Below are 19,280 nucleotides of genomic sequence, written 5' to 3'. Positions count from 1 at the left end.
ATACAGCAGAAAGTTATTGATTTTTGAGGAAACTACGCCTTGTGAAAAATTAACCAGACATTCCTTCCAAATCAATACAATTACCCTTGCTGTTTCAGGACTTCTTAATCAGAGCCACAGAGCGCTCCCAGTGAAAAATATGTAGGTCACTCCAGAAATAATGCTTCCTATTTGTCTCCATGGAAACTGCAACACATACAAAGAGCACAATAACACTACTTGATAGAGCAAACCCTCAGTTACAAAACACTGCTTTTCAATATAGCTACCACCATTAGCTATGCATTTTCACCAATGACAGACAGTCTGCCTGCTGTACTCATAAAAACGTGCACCAGCAGAGATGACGCACTGTCATTGTCACCTCTGCTGAAACACACCAAACTTTGGTCTCCATTAAAGTACAGAAAGCACTGGTGAACGTCAAAGGTGCAATCATTTCAATATGGAAAAATTCAGTTCCACACTTTCCCTTCATTTCCACTTCTACATCAGATGCCATTTTGTCAGGCTGACCTCTGCTGCCATCTATTGCACAGCAAAAACATTTAAGGAATAATGGCAGGAAGGTGTGTGGAACAATACAGATCATGGCCTGAGTGACTGACTAGCCCATGAGAAAGAGTTCATACTCTCATGGGATCACAAGTAAACTGCCTCTAGCTTCCGCATGTAAAAGTAATTTGTGAGAAACTGCTCTGCAGCAGTAACTAGGTATCCTTGTTTTCTGTGAATGACCTTGACTATCCTGATGTGTGGTGCTTTACTGCCTCTATTATATATGGCTACAGTACTAAAAGAGGTTAGTGGACATTTTGCCAGCCTGCTGCCACCAGTATCTGATGGGGATAATCCTGGGGTAGACATCTAATCTCTGCCATTGGTACTGAGAACTTGGCAAAGGCTGACCGGTTCTCTGCATTTGGTAACTACCTACCTATTAAACTGGTAAATGTTAACTTGCCTCTGTATGCTCTCTTTGGGATCACTAAACTTTACACAGTTGTTCTGATGTTTTTGCATTACAGAAGATTCAGCCTCTACTGCCAACCTACCAACAACTACCTCTGACATCGTAGGCAATGTAATAAAATAGGAAGCATTACTTTCGAAGCAGTCTTCATAGCCTGCACCATCATTCCTTTCATATGAGCTAACATTTGTATTTTCCTTCACATAGATCTCTATTTCCTACTAGTGCTTGCGTATGCACGCGCATGCATGAGTATTCCTGTATAGGACACAGGTTCCCATGATAAGAGAGACTTTTCTTAATTGTTTGACAAATTTAGATGTGTGACAAATGCAGGAACCTTTTATAAGCGAAGTATCTTTTTAGTGGATGAATTGAAAACACAAAATTTATACCATTTTTTGTGATAATTAAATGCTGGTTTTTAGGAAACCTTACATGGAGATAAACAGTATGTTCATTCTCCCAGGGATGTCTCCGTTGAAAACCATCAATAAAGCTAACAACTACAGATACCAAATCTTGGCAAGATTTTTTGATATCCAAAGCAGATACTACAAGGTTCAGTTGCCCAACAACTAAAGAAATTGCAGTTAGTAACGGATAACTTCCAGTCACAGAATGTAGTTGTTTATAGACCTAGAGCAATTATTTCCTTGCTGTTCACAAGCATTGTTCCATAACTGCTCTCTTGTTTCAAAATGACCTCTTTTAAACATCACATTTATTTGAGTTTCCCTCACAGTTATTCAGTGTCAGCTTTCCTGAACTCTCTGGAAGCCAATTGGCTTTGAAATAATTTTGTCACATTGACAAGAGTAAATTTTTTTCCAAAAATGCATTGCAAATATTCCTTCATTTTTAATATCTTCTGTGACTATGCTGCAGTAGTTTCATACATCTTCATTTCTCATTTCACAAAATAGACTGAATAATACACATAAATTGGAAGAAAATAATAGAATTAATAGCAGCCGTTGCCTAGATTTGACATAGGACTGAAAAGTAAAAAAAAGAACACTTTTTTTAATACTTACATTTTTCTGTCTAAATTTAAGAATCACAAATGGATTTGCTCCTGTATATTAACCATTGATGTAGCAAACATTCCTGAGATTATGATGGGAACTGGTCCCAGGTGTCTCATAACAAGAATTTAATCTTTGTCACCAGAGTGAACTTTATTCAAGAGCCTAAAGTATTTGGCTTAGGTAAAAATAAAAGTATTTGTGACTGTTGCTTGGACATGACTTCAGTAGAAACGCATGAAACCCACAGATTTTAAACCCTTGTCAAAACTTGCTGCAGTTTTTAATCCATAACATCATAATCCATTTATCAGATGAACAAAATTACACTTGCTTGTACCCTAAACCTCTAAAGATAGTTATGCTCATTCTTGAGATCTGTTCATAAATTCCCAGAGCATATTCTCATTTATGGTGGGAGAAGTCTAATCTGAGAAGGCAGTTGTTCTTAATTATACGTGTTATCCTGAGCATTAGGTATTACTGCAGAACTTTTGAGAATTTTTGCTGCTATTTAAACCAAACTTCCCCTTAACTGATTCAACACTTATTTTCACAAAGCATATTCATTACATTGCATTGTTTTCTGCCTCTTGGATTGCTACATAGTTTAAATAGAGTGCTGAAATATTTGAATCACCAGAAGTTAAGCTAAGCGATCATTTTTGTATATAACTTGTAAAGTGCCTTGGAATTCATCTGGGTGAAACATGCTATGTTAATAGTACAATAAGAAATTAGGATCTAAAAGATTTATTTATTTATTTAGTATCTGTTTGATAAGTCCATAAACTACTATAGAAAATAAATTACTTTATGACATGGGGATATATATCTTGGCCAGCAAAGGCCAGAAAGGTCCAGAAGAGAGCAGCCAAGCTGCAAAGGTCAGATCTTTTTGGAGTAGTGAGTTACAGATCAGGAAATGAGAAACAGTCTTCATCTGTCTAGAGAAATTTAACGATATTTATAATGTATGTGTATGTATATATGCATTTTAAAAAAACTACTAAAACAAAAAAGGTAAGAAGCTTCAAAATATAAAAGAAAACAACAGAACAGAGGACTGCCTCAAAACAAGATGTATGGAACACCATGAATAGTCTGCATCAGGAGTACAAAACTGTATATGTCTTAGTTCAGAAGCAACTCACAATATGCCTAGTAAAAAGAAATAAATAAAGACAGATTAGATAAATAGATAATGTGTAAATTGTAATATGTCTTTTCATTGCATAGAATCAGATGTGAGGCAAGGGAGACAAGCATTCAAATACTTTAACAGAGAGCTTTTAAGAGCTCAGATTTATATCTACACAAGCTGTGCTGTTTTATGGGAAGTTCAAATAAGCTTTTCATTATTAAAAATTTTAAGAGGGAAAGGAAAAAGAAAAGATTAAAAAGAGATAGAGAGATAACCAGTCCTGATATAGTAACGGGCCTGCTGACAGGGATGCTCTAAGAGGCATAGAATGAAGAAGGGAAACATCAGCAATAAGAAGCAGGAGGAGAAACAGTGAAGGACCGTACCAACATCCCTCCCCCAACTGCTATTTGTTGTATCTAAAGTAAAAAGGGAAGGGACGGTCCCCTGCCAGCTCTTATTTATCGTACCAAAGAGAAAAGGGAGAGGTGATCCTCCCCAGCCCCTACTTCAAATTGCAGGTGTCTCAGTTTACAGGATTGGTTGAGGCACTGGACACCAGTCAGTTCAAAGGAGGTGACAACCTACCATTTCTCAGATACTTTTCTGGACTCTTCCAGGAATTAAGACATCAATCAAACTAACAGAAGGGGCACTCAGCTCCTCCCTTGGTTTAATTGTCTTGGGGCATAGTCTGATCTTGTCTATTACAAGACAAAATAGTGAAGTTGTTATCCTTCGGGTCACTATGTCCCACTGGAGCTGAAGATTATTAAAAGTCACTGGATAACATACAGAAACAATGAAGAGAATCATCATAGTCTTTCTGAAGCTGTCATGTTTTTGTTTTGATTTTTTCTCCTAAAAAATTCTTTTTGGTATGAATGGCCTCAGCTTTCCTTCAGTGTAACTTCTGCATTTGTTTTTTAATTCCTTGCCAGAAGGAGGAAGATAATGGACTGTAGCATACCTCCAAGAGTAAGTGTTTTACAGCCCAAAGAACCCTATGGTTCATGAGGAAAGAGTTACTTCCATACATACGTTGATTCAACAAAAAGAGAAAAAGGTATGAAACTCAGCCTTCTGCAAGCCTTCATCAGCTGAACATTAAAGCAGGAGCCTCTGGGCAGAAATGTGGACCTGCATAAATCAGATCCTGATGCTTTTCCAGAATAATCCTTATCCCACTTGTCAGTCAAGAAAGATGATATACATGTGGTCAACTGATATATACTGTCAAGAGCTCATGCATAGCAAAAGAATACACAGTCCTCTAAAACATCATCTATCACTACCTGCTGCTGAGAAGTTATCACAGCTAGTTTTGCATTCTCTACAGTAATGGGAAGCCTAACAGTTATAACAAGATCAGTAGCAAACTCCTGACAGGCTTGTTTATTGCTGCTAGATAACCATTAAGAGTTTTATTTTGATAGGACTGTAAGCAAATTAAATGCATCTATTTGCATATTATTCCAAAACAGTAAACCCTTTATAGCTTTTAATAAAGATTTGCACAATACCATAAACTTGGTACATATCCAGTACTTCTATAATTGAGAGATGCTAGACAAACTGTGCTCACAGTATCAATTTCTTTCATTATTTATGATTTTGAGTAACAACATTAGTCACAAACATATGTTATTGCAAGACACTTAATAATATTCTCCCCTCCCACACACACATAGATCTCAGTTCAGTTCTGCTGGCATACCACTTATGTAATGTTTGTCAGGGCAAACACAGGAATACAATTGCACGTGGCCAGTAGCCAAAGGAAGTACCCTGCACCTTTTTGACCCTCATGAGGTAATTTTATTGTTAATCATGGCAACAAAATTGATTTCTGTAGTAATTGTAATGCGAAATTATACTGTAGTGAATGCTTATAACTGGAGAGTTGCAAATGAACCATGCAAGAAGTATTAAAACCTAGGGGAAGTGAAGACTGATCTTCATTTCATGTTCAATTCAATTAGGACATATATATTGATCCAGAAAAATTGGAACACCAGTATTCACAAATATAAAAGTAAAAAAACTGATAAATATGTGTCCATTGATTTTTATATCAGTAGTTAACATAAATCTTCCTTAGTAGAAGGCAAAGGGAGGAAAGAAAGTTACCTTTATCAATACGTAAAAACAGGAAAATGGGCCTGAAAAAGAGAAAAATAGAATAGGGAAGAAAAACTGTTTGCCACTAAGTTGATGGTAACACACCAATATGACCCCCTCAGAAGCATATAAAATTATTATAAGGTTGCTACCTCCAACTTTTAAAGTTAACTACTACTGTTTGGTATCAATAGCACAAGTGGTGCTAAACTATTAAAGAAGCACTTTGTGGGTGTAGCTTGGATCTTAGGGTTACAGAAAAGCAGTCAGATGGTACCTATTTTTATTTTTTTTTTAGTGGTCTTTCAGCTACTTATGTTTTTAGCCCTTGTTGTACAACTAGAGCTTTCTTAGCTCCCTTATGCTAGGCCTTCATATGTGTATAACAATAATAATACAGTCCTTACGACTTAGTGCTATGACAATTTTCCAGGAGGCACTCAGAGTAATTTGTGCTATAAAGATGTCAAATAAACAAAGACTATGCTTCAGACTCACAATAATAGATATAACTTTCCAAATTAATAGTAGATTTTTTGTTGTTAAATAAATTTGTCACAAACACCTATTAAGCTTTACGCTGGCAGAATTGAAAACCTGCAAGTAAATCTGTTTTGATACTCTCTGGTGATATACCCTCTTATGTCTGAAAGAGTCTGTGTGCACCTAACTGCAGCTGCTTGTACAATAAAATGATTTAAAATGGGCCACTTGTACTTGCTGAAAGATCTAACATTTCAGATTGGCTTCTTTCATTTGTGAGCCAAAGGGAAAACTCCTTTGGGTTTTTCTTATATAAGATCTTTCTGATAAAGCAAGTTGTTTATTTCTTATGAATCCATGACTGTGTGTCTAAGCTACTTAAAGTATCTGTGAACAGAAACAAAGAAAATACAATTGCTGGATATTTCTAAAGTATTCAAAATACTGTGGCATCAGGACGGCATCTAGGCACTAAGAGAATATGTCTTGAAGAATCACAGTGGCATTTTAAAATTCTCTTTGAAGCTTTCTTAGAAATAAAAAAATAAATATTAAAAGTTGAAAAAGGCTAGAGAGGTCTGCTCTATTCCATTCCAAAATAGTTTTGTTACCACCTGCTGAATTACTTCTATTCACAAAGCTACTTTAAGTGCCCTGAATGTGGTTTCAATTACTTTGTATGTTACAAATGTCAAGTGAAAGAAAACGGGCATGAATTTTTGAATAAATGTGCCTACCTCTCCCTACTGATGTAATTTTTAAGGTCAGGATTTGAGAACATCCAGCTGAACTTATGAAGTTCTTCAGGAAGGTTTCTTATTAGCTTTCAGGCTTCAGTTGTCTTTCTGCTTTTACAGTCTTCTATGAATGCTGTGTTAACTATGCATCTAGCAGAGGCAACTTTAACTAATATTGCACAAGTATTTGATGACATCCAGGTGAAGGTAATAGGTTCAGAGTTTACATTAGCAAAAATGGCTTAAATGCCTGACTGATTTTCAGGAACTGAAGTTGATTAATACTGTATTGTTTCCTTGTGGAGTATGGAGTAGAAAACACAAAGATTAAAATATATTCCGAATGTCATACCATCAAAGTTAGAAGAAATACAAGGAGGCTCTACTGACCATCAGCTGACTCATAAGCACTTATGGGGTGCCTTGTCTGATACTTCCCTTATTTTTCTATTTCTTTTTGCCATCTTCCCTTCCTTCATGAGCTAGCTTGGCACTCTTTCTCACATTACTACATTTAAGGTAGTTTAAGTGAATACAAGAGACATATTGGAGTAAAGCATGGTGTAAATCTCCCTATCAGTCTGAGGCTAATAGTGAAGACAATTATATATAATGTGTATAGATGTTGAAAATATTCTATATATATTATATATAGAGAATATATATTTTATATATATATATAATATATATTTTTCCCTCAGCAGAATTACTATTAACCAACTACTTTGTATGACTGAATTAAAAGATCATTAAATTTGAATCCAATTTCCCCTCCACTCAGCATGTACAAAAAGGAGGGAGGACTATGATTTGGACTTTACAATCCATGCTCCTTTTTTAGTGGGAAAAGGTCTGCATTTGCAATGCTTTAGTATTTTAAATAGCTACATCCACATTTTAATTCTACAAAAAAGTCTAGTCCTTTGTTTTTGCAGCCTTTGCCAGGCATCCCTTGCATCCCAACATGCAGGCCACAAAATGCCCAAGACTTTACTATCTGTCTCGACATATCCTTATTTTTCTCTTCCTCATGTTCCCAACTTTCCATGTCAAGAAGCACTTGTCTTATAGCTGTCTATTCTAGCAGTAGGTTTATCCACTGCAGAGGAAGCACCCTCTTCTTGCCACCTCATAACACTGGCAGAACCAGGTAGTAAAGGAGACAAAGCTTCCTGTCTATTTACCACACTATGGGGATGGAATTTGTAAAGTCATGCTGGAACTTTGCCCAGCAGGATCTGTAAGGGGGTGGAGAGCACTTGGTGAGGGTAGCTCTGCAAAGAACAATTTTTAAAGACTTCAGAAGCTAGCATTTTCTAAAAGTTGTTTTTTCCCCCACTCATACATATTATGCAGGAGTAAATCCACCAGAGTGGCATGTCTGTCAAAGTAGTCTGCTATCAAATACCATCTATGCTATCTGTAGGGAACAGAAGAGTTCTTCAAAAAATTACAAAGGGATTTCCATTACACAGAAATATAACTCTTCCAAACTTCCCAATATCGCTCTCTGAATTCATCAGCACTAAACAAAGATGGGTGTTAGGATGAAAAAGTGTAACACTGTAATTTTGTTTGTAATCTGCTCAATAATAAATGTATTTCTATTTTAAAGCATAAGCCCTTGCTTAGGTTAAGAAGTTGAATATGCAGTATGCCAATATATTTCTGGCATATTGAGCAAAATTACATTAACAACCAAAAAAAGATTATAATGATCTCAGATATTTTTGTTAGGATTCATTTTCATTTATCTGAATCACCCCAGCAGAAGTTTATCTGAAATTTTTAAAAGAACAAAGCCTCTCTTGAGGCTCTATTACTACTTCAAGACTTCAGGTGCATTGGCAACACTTGGGAAGCATCACTGCCCCAAAAGTTCAGCCCTCATTAAATAAGAGAGAACAGAATGTGCCTATCTGAAGACAGAATTCGACCTTTGTTCTCTCAACTATTCAGCTCTCATACCAAGTGAATACCAGAGCAGAAACAATTTGAATAAATACACATATAAAAGTGTAACATATCTGTAATGGCATACAGGCATCTTCAAAACAACTCCAGTTATGAATTCCAGCTTTAATTTTTATTCAACTTGCCTAAGTCATTTTCCATCACCTTATCTTTATTTCTACTCACAGCTTTGAAACTTCTAAGTGGATATTATCTAGTCAGCTTCTCGCACCATTTTTTTTTTTTTTTAAACTTGTTTTGTTTAGTTGAAAATGTGCAATTAGTCAAAGAAAAAATAAATAATTGCACAATGCTGAAATGCTAACTTATTCAAAATTAACATATCTTTTTCCCTGGAAAGAAAGAAAATCTATATCAAGAATCTCCCACAGAAAAATCTTCCAATATCCCTTATATTCTGTAGAAATATCTCCTCTTTCTGCAAATAGGATATTTTCTGCTTTTAAACAGCCATATTATTAATTATAGTGCAAATGCGTTACAAGATTAGATCTGCTGTAAAGAGCAGAATATTCCCTTGAAGGCATTAGGAGAAGCTGCCCATGAAGGGAGAACAAGATAAGAGTCTCAAGAATTAAGGTGAAATTACGCTTAAGTGGAAAAACGATTAAGTTTAGTATGACATTTCTATAAAATAGTTATCCTATATGCACTGACCTTCCCCTTTCATTATTCCCTGTACTTCTAGTTCTGAGTACCTTGGACTTGCCTATGAAAAAAGGATTTATGAGGAAAAAATATTTTATTGAACAGTAATTGCTTAACTTGTCTATGCTCAAAAGTATTTGTCTTAATTTGTTTTTTTCCTCTGCACAATAAGCAATAATTGTAAAATATATTCTAAAAGAGAAATCTTATTTATTAAAACAAATCATACCAACAATAACTTGAAGGAGACAAATAGTGACATTTAATGCATCCTCACATACAGTAAGAGAAATGAGAAGACAAAAAAGAAATTGCATGGAGAAATTTGGAAAATGCCACTAAAATGATTAGAAATTGCTAAGTTGTAGAACAATCAATTAGATAACTATTTGTTTCCAGTTTGCTTCATATAATTCATAACAGGGAAATGTTATCAGAGAGTCAAAACTGAAACTAAAATAAAGGTAACACTTACATAAAGTAACACTGATAAAGTAACACTGAGTTAAATTATAACATCTGAAGATGTTAAATGATGTAAAAGCTATCAAAGCTATTCTCACATAAAAACCTGAAAGAAAATTTCCTGAAATAAAACAATAGAGATACCATTTCTTTCACACCTTATCTGAACTTTAAAATATTTCTAATGATCAAATGAACAAAATTTTGTTATTATACAACTTGGACACCCATCAGAGCAGTTGCTCTTGTTGTGCTTGTTTTTGCTCTTGTATTTTTTAAAGAGTTTCATGTTTTGAGATGCAATGATGTTTTATCCAGATATTTGGCAGATTCTCAAAGATAACATGGAAATAGTAAAAATTTCTCTGTCATCTTACATGCTGGGGAGTAACTACCTGGAAAGCAGCTTTGCAGAAAAGACTTTAGAGTCCTGGTGGACACCAAGTTGAATATGAGGAAAGAATTTGCCATACTAACCAAAAGAGGTTAGTAAACTCTGATATGCATTAACAAGAATATTCCCAGAAGATCAAAGGGGTTGATTTCTTCCTGTCTACTTAGTACTGGAGTAAAGGAGCCACAGAAGGAGTGCTGCATTCATTTCTAGACTCCCGAGTATAGTAGGACATTGGACAAGATGACGTCCAGAAATACCTTCCAACCTCAACTATTCTGTGAATTTTAAATTTTTTACAATTGTGATACAAACAAATAAAAAAAACATACAAAAGATTACAATTGTATGACTCATTGAATAAACCTCAGAAGTAAAAGATGAAACGTTTCATCAATATAAACTATGATTCGTATGCACGTTAAATTTAGGAACAGGTTTTTAAAGCAAAGAGGATTTGATACTAAACTCAGTATGATCCTAAATCTCTATTTAATTGCTGAAACTCTTACATTCAATTCTAGCTAGAATCAAGAGGAAAATGTATGAATAAAATACTCCAGTCACCTTAGAAGTCTTCTGCTCTTGCAGACCAGTGAAACATTTAACAAGATATCATGTCTCTTGTTAAACTGTGCTCATTATAGAAAGTACTTTAGCACTGAACAATAATCAGTATTCAAAATATTCATCATTTTAGTACCATTAGTAAATTTTACACTGTAGTGACAATCATTTGGGGAAAAAATGCCAGTTAGCAACAGGAATTTGCAGAATGAACTAAAGAGAAATTATAACTTGATAAGACTTCAAATATTATCCTAACTTAATTTATGTTATATGGACCCCTGCTTTTCTAGCAACATTTGATCTCCTTGTCAATTAGTTCTAGTAAAGGACATACAGAATGCATATTTGTTAGTAGAAGCCAAGAATGACTATAAAAAAAATATAATTATTCAGATTTTTTTTTCTCAAAAGTAACATGATATAAAATATTATATATATATATAAATACATTTGATTGATTCTAGATAATTGTATCTCAAATGTTCCAAGTGCAATTTAACTCGTATTATCAAGATCAAGTATGGTTTAACACAACATGAGATTTCAAATTAAAAGAAAGATTATGTAAGCTAGTTTACTAGCATTGTCAGTATTATCAGAAACACAGATTACACTATTATGAGGAATTAGAATCTGCTGTGAAATCTGTTTAAAAACAGTTGTGTTAACTTTAAGAATCTTTCCCTCTTATTCTTCATTAGCATGTCTATCATATGGGATACTGAAAGAGTGGATATTTGTGCTGATAGTGTCTCTTAGAAATTAAGTATTTGAAGTTTCAAGTAGAATTGAGAAAGCAACTTCTTAAACAATAAAAACAGGTTCTTAGATATCATTTACAAGTTTAATGTGGCGGGCTGGCAATGACTTCAGGCATGCTTTTAAAGAACCACCTTTTTCTGAGAACAAAATATTCCCTCCTACAATACTTACATTCTGATTTGCAAGACTAGATTGCTAATGCATAACTTTTAAATCCGATCATTTGATGAACAGAAACTGCAATGACAGACTAGGAAAAGAAAAGGAACTGCATTTTGGTTGATTTCTTCTTTTCCTATTTTCAAGTCAGTCAGTGAAAATTAACTTGGTTAATCACATTACATTTTATAAGCCACAGAAATCATTACTATGTTGATTGTATTTATGCATTTATTTTTGGGTCTCTAAGAATAAAAATTTCAAATCCTCTTCTCAAAGGACGCCTTTGGAAAACTGTAGGAAAAAAGATTATTTGTCAATAGCTGCCTGTTTTGTTATTTTGTAAATTACTTTTTTTCCTATGCTAATTGTTCAGCATTATAAAAATTTAGAGTGTCATGGTGGAAAACAACATAGCTCTCAACTACAAAACATAATTTTTCCACATAAAGAGTCCCCACCATTAGCTGTGTACTTTTGCCAGCAACTAGCAAGAGCCTGCATGCTTTACTCAAAAATGTGCACAAGAGGCAAGCCCCCCTCTTGCACAGCTACTATGACAGCATCATTGCTGGATCACAACACTCACAGCCTCACTGTGTTAACATCCACTGTTTTACCTATATGAACTTTCAAAAAGCTTCAGTGAATGTCAATGGGTGCCATTTTTTCCTGCATGGAGGAATTAAGTTCCATACCTTTGCTCATATGTACTTTCATGTCAGACCCCATTTTGTCAGGCATTTGATGCTTGGAAACAAAATTTAATGGAACATTGCTGGGAAAGTTCAACCTCTACCATCAGACCTGCAAAATCTGCCTCTAATATTGTAAATCAATATAACAAAACAGGAGGTATTACTTTCTGAGCAGCCCTCATCCATACTATGCAGATATGAAAGTTCATATATCCTTTATCAAAAACAAATTATGAAATAGAAATTATAACAGAACAGGCATCATTTGTTTCTAAGCCATGAAGGAGAAGGATTGCTTTCTGCACTAATCTAAGAACAAAATTAATTTTCCAATACAATATTATATTTTTAACATGAAATTTCTAGGCTTTGTATATTTCTGATCTTTCATATGAGGAAAATTCACTTCATGGAGAAAATACATCTGCTTTGCCAGATGATATCACCATAGATAGGTAAGAACAAATATGTGGCAGAGCACTAACAGCTTGTTTTTAGATAAGGATTTTAATAAATGAAATATGGCACAAATGAGTTTAAACCAGAATTTTTTATGGGTTGTACTGTATGCTCCATCTAATATAGGCTACTGTAACTTTCCTTATATTTAGAATTTTCAGTTTCAAGTGTAAAATTGTGCTCCAAATACAAGCATATACATGATAAATGATTACCTCACTTTACAGTTTTTGTCACCTATGTTTGTCAGACTATTCTTTGCATATTTAGCTCTTAAATATTTAAATGAAGAATTCACCTCAAAGTAATGATGATATACATTTCAGTTTATTTCATATAAAGTAAGCCATATATATTCCTTATTCACTGTTTCAGCAATGCCTAAAAAAAGTGAATATCCTGCAATGCAGCACCACTGTTACATACTTACATATAGATATGTCCAAATGAGAGAAAATTAGCATATGACCAATAAGAAAGAAGACAATACTGATTTACAATGGCACATCACATCTTAGTCTCTTAACATAATGCTTACAGTGGTTGCAAGGCAGTGTACTACTAAGGTTCAGATGGGTTGGGAGTTAGAAGAAGGTGCTATTCTTGATTATGCAAGCAAATCCTGATGTCTTGCATGTAGCCTGAGCAAAAAGCAACTCTACCCAAAAACAGTTTTCAGGCAGATGTAGCATCTCTTACTTGACATCATTAAATCACATGCTGCTTTTTTTGTTAGTGCCAGTCAGCAAGCACAAGGACATACTTTTGCAGCATAACACACGTTTGCTCCATGGTTAATTTGTTCTGAGTTCAGCTATAAGAGCTTTCTGTCCTCTGGGACCTACAAGAATTGATTATCTGGAATTTCACTGAGAAAGCAAGCTCCCTTAGTAGAGAGAAACACATGTTCTTTGTCAGCTCGCAGGGCATTTGTTGGCATTGCATGAGTCTTTTGATGTTAGTAGAAAAGCTAGAAGCCTTCTGTAGTTCTCAGAGGCCTAGGAGGTTTGTCTGAAATAGAGCCAATAAGTTTGAACAACTCTGATTCCTTCCTATCCTTGATAAAGTGATTGCTTCAAGGTTCCAATAACAGCTGTAACAAGCACTTGCTGTTACTTTATACATGAAAGTTGTTTCATTGTGCCCTATGTACCTCAATGCTCAACCTCAGTAAAGGTAAGGACCTGCCACATATAACACTGTAATCTCTCAGGCCACTGAGCCAGCGCTTCCTTAGAGTCTCTGTTAGTATTTTTCTAGTTTTGTTTGTTTTTCTGTTCTTATGCTTTTTTTTTTTTTTTTCTTTTTCTTTTGGCTCTCATTGCCATACACTGCAAATCCCAGCCATGCTATAGAGACTTCATCTACCACTTTCATGAGAATTACCTCTCTTCTCCCTTCTGACCTTCACTCCCAAATTTATATACCAAATTATATGGTAAGAGTTAGTCAAGATGAGAGATCATCATAAAATGTTGTGGGCCCGCACTGTGTCCAAATATATATGCATAACTTTTCCATATATATATATATATATATATATGCATTACTTTTTCCAGGGTCTTGAACTGAAAGAAAACCATTAAATAACATACTTACGTACTTTCACAATTCACTGCATTCTCCAAGCATACCCTTTCATCTCTCACCATTCAGTTATCACACAATTAATGCTATTTACACTCATGAGACTTCTGAGAGAACTTATCAGTGTGTATGAAAAGGAAACATCTGAGGAATTCAAATCACTGGATGCTTCATATTGAAATTCTGAAATCCCACAGTATAGGTAACACATTGCCACATGTAGCAGTAATATAACAGCTATGAAAATAAGAGTCTCAAAAAAATATAATAAATCAACAAATTTGAAAACAAACAGAATTAGACTATGCAAACTGATCTTTCATCCTCTTCTATAATTCTGATTGTTTTGTAGAGGATTCTGCAATTATTTATTGACAATCAGTAAAGAACTCTAACCCCACTATTTGAATTTAACAGTATTGCTCAAAATCTTAAGACTCTGATCTATGTAACAGTAAATTTAAAACACATATGAAATCCTATTGGATTCATTTAATAAATGATGCACATTCCTGATGGGGTTGTATTTTCAAGAAACTAGCCACTTGCAAGATAGAAAACTTTCCTGCTACTCAAAAGTTTTGAGTATCTCACAGACTCTTGTTCAGCTGTCAACTTAAAGCCTAAGCAGTGATTTTTCATAATATAAGAAACAGCTGAAGCAACTGAAATTCAAGGTAAGTTCTCTTTATTCATTCTATGTATTACCAGCTTCCATTCACAAATCACTTTTTGTGTAGGAATATCTTTGAGCTCTCTTCCTTTATTCTGCTAAGACTCTATTTCCTCCATATAATCTTAGAGACAGCTGCACTCAACTGTGTCAGGAGTAGATAAGGACTGTAAGTTAAATTTATCAATTGGCAGAGTGTGAAAACTCAAAAGTAAATTATAAAATACCTAAACGTATGTGTACTGGTAATTAATTCTTCACTAGTTGAGCTAAACTTGGAGACATAAGATAACTGAAACTTTTTGTACTGGAGTTAAGACTTGCAAAAATTTTTGAAGACATTCACTTCTCAAAAAACTCCTAATGCTGTCTCCATCTCAGTTTTTTGACTACCAGGACTCCCAGGCCCTTTTCTGCAAGGTTGCTTTTTCCCATCATCAGCCCCCTGCATCTAATGGGGCAAGGTCTTCATCTTTCCCAGGTGTAATCTCCACACTCCCCATTACTGACCAATTTCTCAAACCTGACCAGGTGCCTCTTGGCAGCACACCTCTTTAGAATGACAGCAGTTCCTCATGGCTTTGTGTCATCAGAAAATCCACTCTCTCTAGGAAGCATTTACAAGAGAGAATTACCTCACACAGAGATACCAGTATTGAACTGTTATTTGGACATATCTTACATCTATTGATCATATTGAAAGCCAAATGATCAACTAACAGACGTTGACCAAAAACTCAGAATGATGACACATAGGTTGCTTTGCAAGTAGTGTCTCTTATTTCCATGGAAAGCACAATAGATGCAAAGAGCATAGGAACATTAATAGAGCAAACTTTCTTCAACAGTCACCACCTTTCTCAGCTATATATCTTTTGCCATCAATGAACAAGAACCTGCATAACACACTCAAAAATCTGCACCAACAGGGGTGTCTTCTGCAACCACCACTCCACCCAGTTCCTCACTGTGCTCACATTCACTGGTCTCCATAAATGTTCAGCATCAGTGAATTTATATTCATCAGTGCCATTTCTTCCACACATGGAAGAATTCCGTTCCACAGCTTTGTTTCATATGTACTTTCATTTTAGCTGTCATTTCATCAGACTGCCCTTCTGCTGCTGTCTTGGAATATTGGTAGGAAGGTTCAGTCTACTGCCATACCACCAACTTCCACCTCTGATATGGTGAGCCAAAATAATAAGAAGGTGGCACATTTTCAAAGTAGCCCTTGGATGTAAGTCCAGTAATTAACTTTCACCGTGAAGAATTAAATTTTTTCTTTTCATGAAATGAAACTTAAATATTATTTTTATGTCTTGTGTTCATTATTCTGTCAATGTAGACATTGACACCATTTGAATCATTTGCTCAGTACTATTATGACTGTCTCTAGTATTAAATTTTAAGCTGCTAAATTTTCTAAAATATATTTGATTAATATTCATAGTTTTTACAATATTTCACTTTGCTCCACATTTTCTTGCTTTCTACTTTTTATTATTGTTTTTTTTTGTTTTTTTGTTTTTTTTTGTTTTTTTTTTTTTTTCAAGCCTTTAAGCATGGACAGAAGTACCAAACCCCTTCAAATAAATAAGCAGCTCTGAAGGAAAATTATATGAGAGTATTATCCACTGATTTCAGAGAGAGGTTTTAAGCCCTGAAATTTTACCCAGGATATTTGAATTTATGCTACCTGTATTATTATAAGATAATTTCTGAATATGGAAGAATACTATCAGCTTTCTTCAAAAAACACTTCATACAAGAACAGAAAGAGCAAGTAAGACCACAAAGGTTTGCTGTCTGGTTAAGTGCTGTGGTTTAACCTGATAGACAACTAAGCAACATACGACTGTTTACTTGCTCTCCCCCAAGTGGGATGAGGGAGAGAACTGGAAACAAAATAAAACATGAAGATAATGAAACATAAAACAGAAAAGTATAATGAAACAAACAAAAAATCAATACTAAATCATATATTATCACAATTTGTTTAGCTGCCACTTGACACCTGTATAACCATTCAACTGCCAGCCAACTCACATCCCTCTAGCAAAGGGTCCTGAGCATGCTCCCATCTCTTAGCAACAGCTGAAATATGAGTGTGCTATTAACACCATCTCAGCTGCAACCAGCACAATAATATACTACTTTTAGTTTCACAAATTTGTGATACAAACTATAAAAATGATTTCTAATTAACCTGTGTACTCTCCAGCTAAAGGTAAATACAACTGCAATGCGTCCCTTTTTGTTTACTTGATTGTTACTTCTAAGATAAACTTTGCTATACCTTTAAAATATGTTAAATTCTCCTCACAGGATGAGCTAGAGGTTAACAATCATATCAAGAAAAAAATAAAAAAATTCAACTTACTACTGACCTAGAAAGTATGAAATATCAAGTAAGATTTTAGAAGCTAGAGAATTATAAAGAATAAATGGTAATGACTTCAGCTTCCTAATAGTTTAATAATAGGCTGTTTCACACTAATGCTGTTTAATTTAACATTCTCATTTTGATTAAGTCAAGTACTCCCGGGTTATGTATGTTCCAACACACTCTTTACAGTGGTGCTAAATCTTTTTGTACCCAAATATTATGCAAAGCTTATTAGAAGTAAACAGCAGATAAAAGCTACTATGCCCTTAATACCTTTCTACTTTGTGCACTTTTAAGGCTTATATCTGATTTTGCTTACAGTCTATCCCAGAGTTTATTCATCATCAGGTGGAAAATATTTATAAATAGAATTGAATCAAATATTCTCACAAAAACCCTAATCATTACAGCTGGAGGATTTCCTGTTGTAGACTCCATTAGGCATCTTTGCAGATTTATTTTTTTTTTTTAATTTTTTCCACAGACCCAGTTCTCTAATTTATTTCCCCTTTTCCCTTCATCTTCTAACAGTGCAGGGTCACGCTGGGATATTCATTAGCTTTATGCTAGCGGTTCTTACAGGCAGCCTCAGAGGCATCAGCATCACCTCAGAAATCATTAAAGTAACTGGCGCTGCAATCTAAAACTGACAAGCACAGAATAATCATTTAAGAGCTGAAACATGGTATTCTATAAATGAGTCTTTTGCAGGGGAGGGGAGGAAAAAAAAAAAAAAAAAAAAAAAAAAAAAAAAAAACCATGTTCCAGTCATCCTCTGGAGACAAAATGAGATCTTAATAAATCAAATCCAAAGCCATTTTTGTGTATACACCTTTGCCACATCTGAGAAATAGCATCAAGTTTTTCAGACCTGTGATTTTTTTATTATTTTTTTTTTCCTGACTAAGACTAAGTCCAGAAGCACTGAATCACACATGACAGCAACAATGTTGGACCAGATTCATAATCTGACATCAGATTCACTGAACCAGAGTACTCTATTTGCATACTTCTCATGATAACTTTTATTTAAGATGCCTGCTGCCTCCCTTACTACTATTAATGAGGAAAATTTTAACGAGAACAAGAATTGGCATGCTCACGTGTATGAGGATACTGTCATAAACAGTCATCTGTGGATCTGTGTGTCATTTGGGTTAAGCTACTGATAGGCAAGTAAGAGTATCTGGGAACAGAAAGGAAATGTATTTTACACAGCTTTGTGAGTTGGTTCTTCAGGAACTTTATTCTCTTTCTGACCTACAGAAACAACTACCATTTTCCCTCAATCACTTGCTACAGGCACACATATCATTTTGTAACATCTGTTTCTTACTTCTTTTCCTCATAACTCCAACTCCTTAACACTGATTTACAATCATACCCCATCATTTCAATTTGGCTGAAGGAAGTAAGAATGCAGCTGTCACTCATCCACTCTACCTCTTCACTAAAACATGACTATATAACTATCAGCAATGATATAAACAAAAAGAAAGGCTTCTTTGAGACCATGGAAAGGCAATATTTGCTGATTAACTGTGTTACGGTTCAAAAGATTAGTGTGGCAGAAAGGTGATACAAGAGGGAAATAGCAAAAGGGACAAACAAGGAAAGAATACTCACCCTTCTCCAAAGACCTAAGCTCAAGAGGAAAAACTCCAACAAGGAAGGGATCTCCAACAAGAGAGGTCTAAGAGAGGTGCAGGCAGGCTTTACCTCTTCCTGTCACACAGCTGAAATGCCTTCACCTGTGCTCCCAGGGCTGACTGGATCCTTTCCCCAGGTGACCAATCAGTGGTTCAGGCCAGGACTCAACAGTTCCCATACAACAGTCATGTTTTAAAATTCATTGGTTATACCAATTAGATACCAGTGAGAGCTATGATACCATGATCAGTTAGACACTTAGGGCTTAACTCAGTTGCAGACAGATTCCTATTTAGCTCTGCTATAGAACACCTGAAGTATCTATGGTCATTTCAAATGATAAGAGATGCCCATATGAGAAAAAGT

This window comes from Excalfactoria chinensis, chromosome 5 (genome assembly GCF_039878825.1).
Source record: "Excalfactoria chinensis isolate bCotChi1 chromosome 5, bCotChi1.hap2, whole genome shotgun sequence".
In the NCBI taxonomy this organism is placed as follows: Eukaryota; Metazoa; Chordata; class Aves; order Galliformes; family Phasianidae; genus Excalfactoria; species Excalfactoria chinensis.
The sequence above is the reverse complement of the archived record's forward strand: the minus strand, read 5'-3'. Positions refer to the sequence as shown.